Source organism: Gouania willdenowi, chromosome 18, assembly GCF_900634775.1.
Source record: "Gouania willdenowi chromosome 18, fGouWil2.1, whole genome shotgun sequence".
Classification (NCBI taxonomy): domain Eukaryota; kingdom Metazoa; phylum Chordata; class Actinopteri; order Blenniiformes; family Gobiesocidae; genus Gouania; species Gouania willdenowi.
Window position 1 is genome coordinate 11,876,614 of NC_041061.1, and position 8,457 is coordinate 11,885,070.

The 8,457-nt window shown below is 38.7% G+C and overlaps 1 pseudogene; it reads left to right on the forward strand.

Moving 5' to 3' along the window:
• Positions 1 to 434: 434 nt before the first annotated feature.
• On the forward strand, positions 435 to 552 carry LOC114480910 (uncharacterized; annotated as a pseudogene).
• The last annotated feature ends 7,905 nt before the right edge of the window (positions 553 to 8,457 follow it).

The following is an 8,457-nucleotide window of genomic DNA, read 5'->3' on the forward strand; positions in this document are numbered from 1 at the left end:
TGAAGAAAGTTTTTTTTTTTTTTTGTACAGTTTTTTTTTTACAGATGTTTTCTCATGACTAATGTCGCCAAAGATGACAGTGCAAATTATAAATCCTACACGCTTTAATCTGCGAGAAACACCTAGAAGTAGACAATGTGAGGTACAGTATAGCTTGATCCATGTTTTCTGAAGGATTTCTACTTAATTCTGAAAGATTTACTTCATCAATGCTTTTTTGTTCCTCATTGTCATAATGTTATTTATAAGAGAAACATCAAGTCATAATTTCAATCAGCACTTATTAATCTTTTTTTAGTTTTTGTCTAGTTTCAGTCAACTAAATCTGTAGAGTAGGGATACCTGCACTTTTTTCAGCTCGCAAGCTACTTCTACCACAGAGCTCTTCGTGATCTACTATGTTATAATTGTAAATAATAAGATTTGAAAATGTACACTATGGCCATACCAGCCTGTCATTGCCCGATCCCGTTAGATCTCGGAAGCTAAGCAGGTCTGGGCCTGGTTAGTAGGTGGATGGGAGACCACTGAGAATTCCAGGTGCCACAGTGGGGTGGCAGTCACCCAGTGGAATCTGTCATTGTGCACTTGGGCAAGGCACTTCACCTACATTGCCTAGTATGAATGCAGTGTGTGAGTGAGTGTTGGTGGTGGTCGGAGGGGCCGATGGCGCACTATGGCAGCCTCGCTTCCGTCAGTCTGCCCCAGGGCAGCTGTGGCTACAATAGTAGTTTACCACCACTAAGTGTGGAGTGAAAGAATAATACCTTAATTCTGTAAAGCGACTTTGAGTGTCTATGATAAAGCGCTATATAAAACTGATGCATTATTATTATTAGTTGTAATATTCAAGAAGTGACAGATAAAAACTAAGTTAGATTGAAATATATTCAAATGTAAATCAAGAATAAATAAATAAATTGAAGTTAAGAGTAAAAATGTAGCCTGTGCATTTCATCATAGTCACAGTTCAAATCCACAGAAGCACCAAACACAGCTGTGTGGTGTTGTCTGACAGCACCACACAGTGTGTAAGTGTTTGTAGCTCACTTTGTTCTTGAGAAGAACTTCAATGGCTTCCACACGCGTAGGTTGTCTGCATACTACCAATAAATGTACCCGGTCTGACTGGTGTGAGCGGCTTTGGGTCGTCTTCTACTTATTATTAGAGGTTGTGAATGAACAGATTGGTGCGCTAGCGCCCCCTCAAAGTGAGGTCAGAAGCTGAATTGTTAAGTTTCATTTCTGTAATACGGTACGTGACTTTGCATTCTCATCTGAATTCTCGTGGCCTACGAGTGCGATTGACATAAAAAGCCTCGGCGATCGACTGGTAGATCGCGATCTACGCATTAGGCACCCCTCCTGTAGAGGATTTAATAAGAGGCGTTTTTGGCTATATGCAAACTATGCAATTGTATAGTGCCCAATGCCTGAGTCGAAGAGATTGAAATGTACTTTTCTTTTTTGCTTATACTTAAAAGAATCAATGTAAGACCTAATAATAAAATAAACCACAATCATAAGCTGTGGCTAGTTTTTGTTTCTTTGTATTTTTATCAGTTGAATGGCTGAGGTTACGTTTTATTTTGAAGAGCGGCTGTAATGACTGTAGCCCGTTTAACTGGTAAAACGCAACAGATTGCAGCAGTTTGTGGACAATTTAATGTAATAAGGAATCTCTCCCTGTAGTTTAGCCCACAAAGCTCTGGTTAATGATGGTTGTTTTTTTATTTTCAATGTCTACTGCTTTCTCCAAAATTGATAAAATCATGCTTTCATTATGAATAACTGAAACTGGCTTACCGTTACACTCTCTGAGGTTATTTGTATTTTTGGCTAGATTTGGTTCCACAGGTAAATGTGTTTATTTGCAGCCCTTAAATGGCTGTGAAGGAAAAAGTTGAAGCCATTAGGAAGAGTTATGTTAGTAGGCGTACTTTGCCCTTGGAGGAAATGCAATGTGCAACACAAAGAATGTGTAAACGAGACAAGAAATGAGGGGGGAAAAAAAAAAGGCTTCAAAGTAGCTCAGCCATAGCTCCTCCCCCTCTATCCCCCACAGGCCCAATGGAGCGCGCTCGACTTGCAATAACCATAAATCCAGATCTGTGCTCTGTGGTATATAGTGTAGCTGCTTGCCTACAGATTCCAGATCTTTCCTCTCCACCCTTGCCTTCCTGTTTCACTTACACTGTACCTGTTATTGGAAGCAAAAGACGCCCTACATATCGGTAAGGGAAACTGGGTAGGATAGCCGCCAACTCAGAAGAATGTTGATCACTTGTGTCTTATCACAGGCAGAGCCAGGCCACCCCTTGTGAATTAAGGGAGGAATAGTATCTTTCTCCCTCATTTTTCACCGCCCAGAGATGTTCTGTTGCTCCCTTTCTTCCGTCTCCTGTGCCAGGGAGATAATCCTGGCCCATTCTGGGTAGGGGCATCCATCTTTCTCCAGGTGTTGGACACCGAGTCCTTTGCTCTTTTGAGGTCAGCAGGGCCCAAACTAAACTAAATGTTAGCGAACTGAATGACTTTGTTAAAGGTAGTATTTTTTTTCTGCCTCCTTCCCACAGCCTGAAAAAGTTAAATTCACATTGAGAAAGAAAATGTCAGCTCTAAATGATCAAATCAAATGCTACAAAGAAGGATGCTTTATCTAGCAAATGCTACAAATTCCAGCAAATGGTCTGCGACTAAATCATACTTTTGTGCTAAAAGTTCGATGCAAAAAATGTTGAGAGGTCATAAATCAATAGAAAGTAGAAAGTGAATTGAAGCAGAAATTGATGAACCCAAAAAAGTCTTTAAAACAATGGTTGCAGTGTTATTTATTTTGTTTCAAATTGTATTCTGATGGTATTCATGCTTCTATATTGAAATATTCCATTTGTGTAAGAAAAGAGTGTGCCAGGCTATTTAGCACTGCTAGCTAAACACTGCCCGCTGCTAACAGCTGCTACAAGCTGAGTTAATTTAACATTTCATATCACATGTAACCATAAAACTAAAAATGATCATTCATCTGATTAAACGTTATCCTGAACTCTGATTGGACAAGTGTGGTTCTGTTGTTTAACATTAACTAGCATGTTACGCTCAACTGCAAAGAGCATTTTAGCCTTATATTTGTAGTTTTTAATAAATGAGGTATTATTATCATAATACAGCTGCATTCATTTCATACTGTGCAATATTTATATTTTCATCTTTTCAACACTTAATTTCATACTGTGCAAATGTTTATTTTTATTTTCTGCTAATATCTGTTCATAATTTACTACGCTGCTACCTGTAAATACAGAAACTTCTACCATAATTTGCCCATCATACCTTAATTAGTTACTATTTATATTCTTTTTCTGTTGCTTTTCTTTTTAGCTGTGTGCACTTTAAGGTGAAGCCAAATAAATCTTGTTGTACAATTTTATGACAATAAAGGCGTTCTGAAACTTTATAAATAGGTGTCTTTCTTTCTTGTCCTTTTTCACAGCGCACAAATCGGCATCGCCTTCTTTAATAATAATAATACATCAATTTTATATAGCGCTTTTTTGGACACTCAGTCGCTTTCGAGTGAAAAATGAATCCCTTAATTCTGTACATTTAGTGGTGGTAAACTACTATTGTAGCTACAGCTTCTCTGGGGCAGACTGACGGAAGCGAGGCTGCCATAGCGCGCCATCGGTCCCTCCAACCACCACCAACAGTCACTCACATACTACATTCATACTAATCATTCCGTCAGTTTGCCGTTGGTCTCTCGTAGAACGTACCTCAACGTTGTACCATCATTTGTATTTTTCTTGTCTTATTTCATTTCAGTGGTTTTCCATAATTCTTCAATATGTTGCATTTACATCCTTGAATGTAAAATAGGAGCAGGTAAAAAGGAAAATTCTCAGTCGTCTCACCTTCACTCGCGTGGGAATGACACTAATTCTATTTTCTGCTGTATGTTAATACAAACAAGATTTGCGTCATTTCTCGGCCAGATAAGTATTTTATGTGTTGCCAATAAACGAAAGACAAGCACATTAATTAAAAAAACAAACATGCATTCAAAGTACTTTTTAAACGCCAAGTCATTCAAAATGGGCCAGTATTTATAATAGCTTCTCTTCTTTTCCTTTTATTTTCCTCTTTATTTAAGTTTTTACATACAAGATGTGACGGAGATGGTTTTGAGCAACTAGTGAGAGGAAAATCTACTCAGGATGTGCATGTCAAAGGAGCTATCAGCAGCCTTGATACTCAATACTTTGAGCAAAATGTGATTTGGAATGATTTGGACTAGACTCAATCAACAACATTACTTCATGCCAAATACTTTGGTTTTTGAGGTTTAGTTACTTTTTAAGTCTGAAGATGAAGTTTTAAAGAGTAATGTTTTACACTGCTAAATTGTGTGTAGGCACTAAAGTTAAGGTCAAGCTTGAATATGACATTGTTCTTTTTCTATAGTTTAAAAGCAACTCAATGCACACTTGACATCATTAGACGCTTCATTCTTTGGCCTTCACATTCAAATGAAAGGAAGGCCGTATCGTTTTCAAAAACAATTTGACTAAACGTATCCATAGCTACGGGAATATAAGAGTAAAGCAGTGATTTGACCAAAGTAAGAAATAAAAAACTTACCTCTTCTTTTTCTGTGACCGTGTTGCGTTGGCATATACTTGGTGTGCAATGAGAGTGCGGAAAAGTTTTCCTTTCTAAGATTGTTCTCTAGTTTGGCACAATCTGTTTGTACTTCACTTCCCTGTTAAAAATAAGCATATTCAGTGATTCTCCTACTGGTGGCACTTCTCTGCTTGTTCAATCGACTTGTTGCTTCCAGCAGTGAGACACCGACTTGTTTGGGGTTTTGATTTATCCGTCATCGCTGTGCTGCTCAAAGGTTTGATTGTGTATGATATATACACAGTAGTAAAACTCACAATTGACTGGATATTGCCGTGTGTCCTTGCCTTCTCCTCTGACAGCAGATAATAATAATAAAAAAAGAATCCAGACATTTTTTAATCCTGGATAGGAGCTCCTACGAAGCAGATACGGCCAGGATTGTGTGGGTGGAGGGAGAGGAGTAGATAATAAGCTTGGAAAAGATACTTTCTTTTAAGGTTTTTGTGCGCCTCGTTGAGGTGACACGGTTTCTTTGAAGGGGGAAATATTGGCGTGATTTGAAGACATCTCTGGAACACATGGTTAGTGGTTGTGTGAGTAAACTCTTGTCGACGGTAAACTAATATTTTAAGTCTGCTACAAGAGCAAGTCTGAAAACTTAAGAAATCCGAAAAGCTCCAATTTTAACAGGTATTACTCTTTGTCCCTTTCCACGCTTGGCTTCAGGCGAGTACTTCCAGGCCACTAATTGGACAGCAGGCCGAGCATGCAGAATGACATATGTTCCTGCCTCTAATGACCCTCCTGTTGTAGCTCATTGACAAGGCAGGAGGAGACCAGGTGCCGCAATCTGACCTGCAAATATGCCAAAAAACAAACTCCATCTCTTTGTAAGCCTTTGATCTAGCATTTTGTTATCCAAATCCAACTCCCGAGACTGCCACATGACTTTCTGAGTGGTACTCACTTCCGTCATGCTGATTAACCGGACATAATCAATGGCACTTGTATGAGCACTCCACCAAGTGTTCATTGTGTGAATTGGATTCCAGCGTCAAGGCCTCGTCACTTGATTTTAAAATGTTAAGAGCAAAAACATTACTGAAGGTCAAGTAAGAGCTCATGCCAAATGATCCGAAAGAATGAAATAAGTTGAATAAAGACGCGGAGGATCTGAAGCGCTTCTGATTTACATTTTTTTTTTAGGCTGACTCAAGGATAAAGACGAGGGCTTCTTTGATTCACTCTTCAGAGTTTTACCAAGTTCTCAATTAGATCAATCGTGGCACTTCACCACAATGTCTTGGACAAAGAAACAGACTTAGAATTGCACTGAAACATATTTAAGCATTTACCTGGGGCACAATGACTAAACTAACCTTGTCTGGACTGGTTTTTACACTTCAGGATATAGTTGTAATATTAATCGGTTGTTTACTTTGACGAACACATCTTAGTGCATGCTGAACTCGAAGTTGCTTGTGCCATCCGTGTAGTGCAGACAATTTTTATCTCCTCCAAGGGGGTAATATTTTCACTGGTATTTGATTATCTATTTGTCTGTTTGCAGAATTATATCAAAACTACTCATAGGATTTTGACTAAAGTTTTACCAAAGATAGACCTTAGACCATGGAAGGTTCCATTGATTTTTGGAAGAAACCTAATCAGTTTCAAAAACAAAAAAAACAAAAAAAATCTTAATAAATTCATATCTCGATTCATTTTTCACCGACTTTTATGAAATTTGAGTCAATTTTGTCGGGTTAGTAAGAATCTCCTATGGACCAGGTCCAGATTGCGCATTTCATTACAATTTTTTAAAAGGATGGGGGTGCCCATACATTTGGACATACTGCATTGTTACTGATGGTTATTAATGGGGTAAATGATTATGGTACCAGGATTAGGATTAACTGCCAATATCTGGCAAAGAGGATGTTTGACGCTTGATGGTTTGCGCTTCCTGAGCTTTTTACCAAAAATTGCCAGAACATTTATTAAAACATTAAACATTATTTCTTTACAGCATTGTACCGAATGGTCCACAGACCAGTGGCTGTGGCCCACTACAGTCGATGAACTACCAATCTATGTACTGACCTGCACAGGCTTTGTTTTTATGAGCTAGAGTAGTTGTCATCAGTTTGTCTTCATCATTATTAATTCAAAGGTCAGGTTCAGATAGCAGATGTGACGCTAAAAACACATTATAAATAGAGGCGGTGTTTTTTAAAACAAAGTGTATGCAAAAGATGTTTATGAATAGGAAATAAACTATAATACACAATATTCTAACAATTTAAGATTGCTTTACAAATGTTACCTTTACATTGAACCTGCAGGGTAAAAAAACAGCAAAGTTGGTGTTTCCAAGGAGATTGTTACCCTTTAGGTGGGCAGATATGCCACAGAGACAGAAGATAAACAGCTTTTTTTGTTTTTTTATCAAACACTCTTTGCTTATCTACCAGTTCCCCATGGGGTTGTGTCTTTGAACCACATGGCTACATGCATTATAAGTGCCTGGGAACTTTTAAACTTTTAAAACAACCTGTAAGATTGTGTATGAGGAAGTTCAAAAGCAATCAACGGGCGTAAGACGTAGCTGTCTCTGGGCTGCAGATGTAAGGATTTGCACGAGGGGGCAAATCTGAAAGATTGGAATGATGCACATAACCAAAGCCAATTACACCTCAACACTGTCATTTTGATGTCTAAATATTTCCGGTAACTAAATCTTATGTATAATGTACAAAAGTATATAGTGTATGTGCAGATTGACGGTCAAAATACATAGTTGTCATGTATCTGAAGTGTCAGACACGGAGAGACAAGTTGTTTATTCTTTGAACCATGCAATCATGTCTTTACCTGCTTCCACTAAAGTGCTACACTTTGATCTGCACTCTCTCATCTCCGGATTATTCCACCACTCCCAGTTTCCCCATTTGTTTTTTTTTTTATTAATTCATCAGACCCTTTTTTTATAATTATTTATTTGAGTCTTTAATTTCAGAGCTGTTTTTCATTGCCATAACCTGCGCATTCATCTTCTTTCAATTTAGAGTCTTGAGATTCAGCTTCCAAGATGCTCCGATGCCCCAATGGGGAGGGGGGATATTTGCATTTTGATTAGTAGGGGGCAAACATCTCTCCCCTCGCTCTCTCGTCTTGTATTCCGCCCCGGCAACGATGACGCTATACTCTAACTGCAAACCTACAGATTAAAATTGTAATGTCAAGTTTCTCCCGTTGCTCAAAGGAAGAAATCCACATATCTCACATACTCTCGCCTTTTCATTTAACTTTTTGTAAATGCCTAAGGAACGTGAGTTTATTGGCATCTTTAACTGGCTGGTAAATTGGGAAAAAGGTAAGTATTTGTTTGAGTTGTACATGCTATAGGCTAGGAAAGCCCCACACACACATACACACAACCTTATGGGGGTAGTTTATTGCTTTGTATCAGTTAGAGGCCGCCTTTGATATTCCATCTCCTACCAAACAGCGAATGAAATAAAACAAAAGTTTTCTTCCCCCTGATGCCTCGCCATAATTCACAGTGCCAGAGGATCTGCGCTCTGTTTCCAAATGCTTTGTTTGTGTTGCATTAATTTCACAGAGTATTCTGTACAGAGAGGAAGACAGAGGGAGGGGAGTAGGAGGGAGACAAAAAAACATCTTCCAATCAAATCTGCCTGACAAATCGACTGGTTTGTGTGAGCCGTGCAAGCCTCTGCTCACGTTTTAACTGGAGCTGAACTTGCAGGAATGAGGGCATCCTATTGGGGTATATAAAGGGTGAACGTCATCTGCGAGGATGGAAAG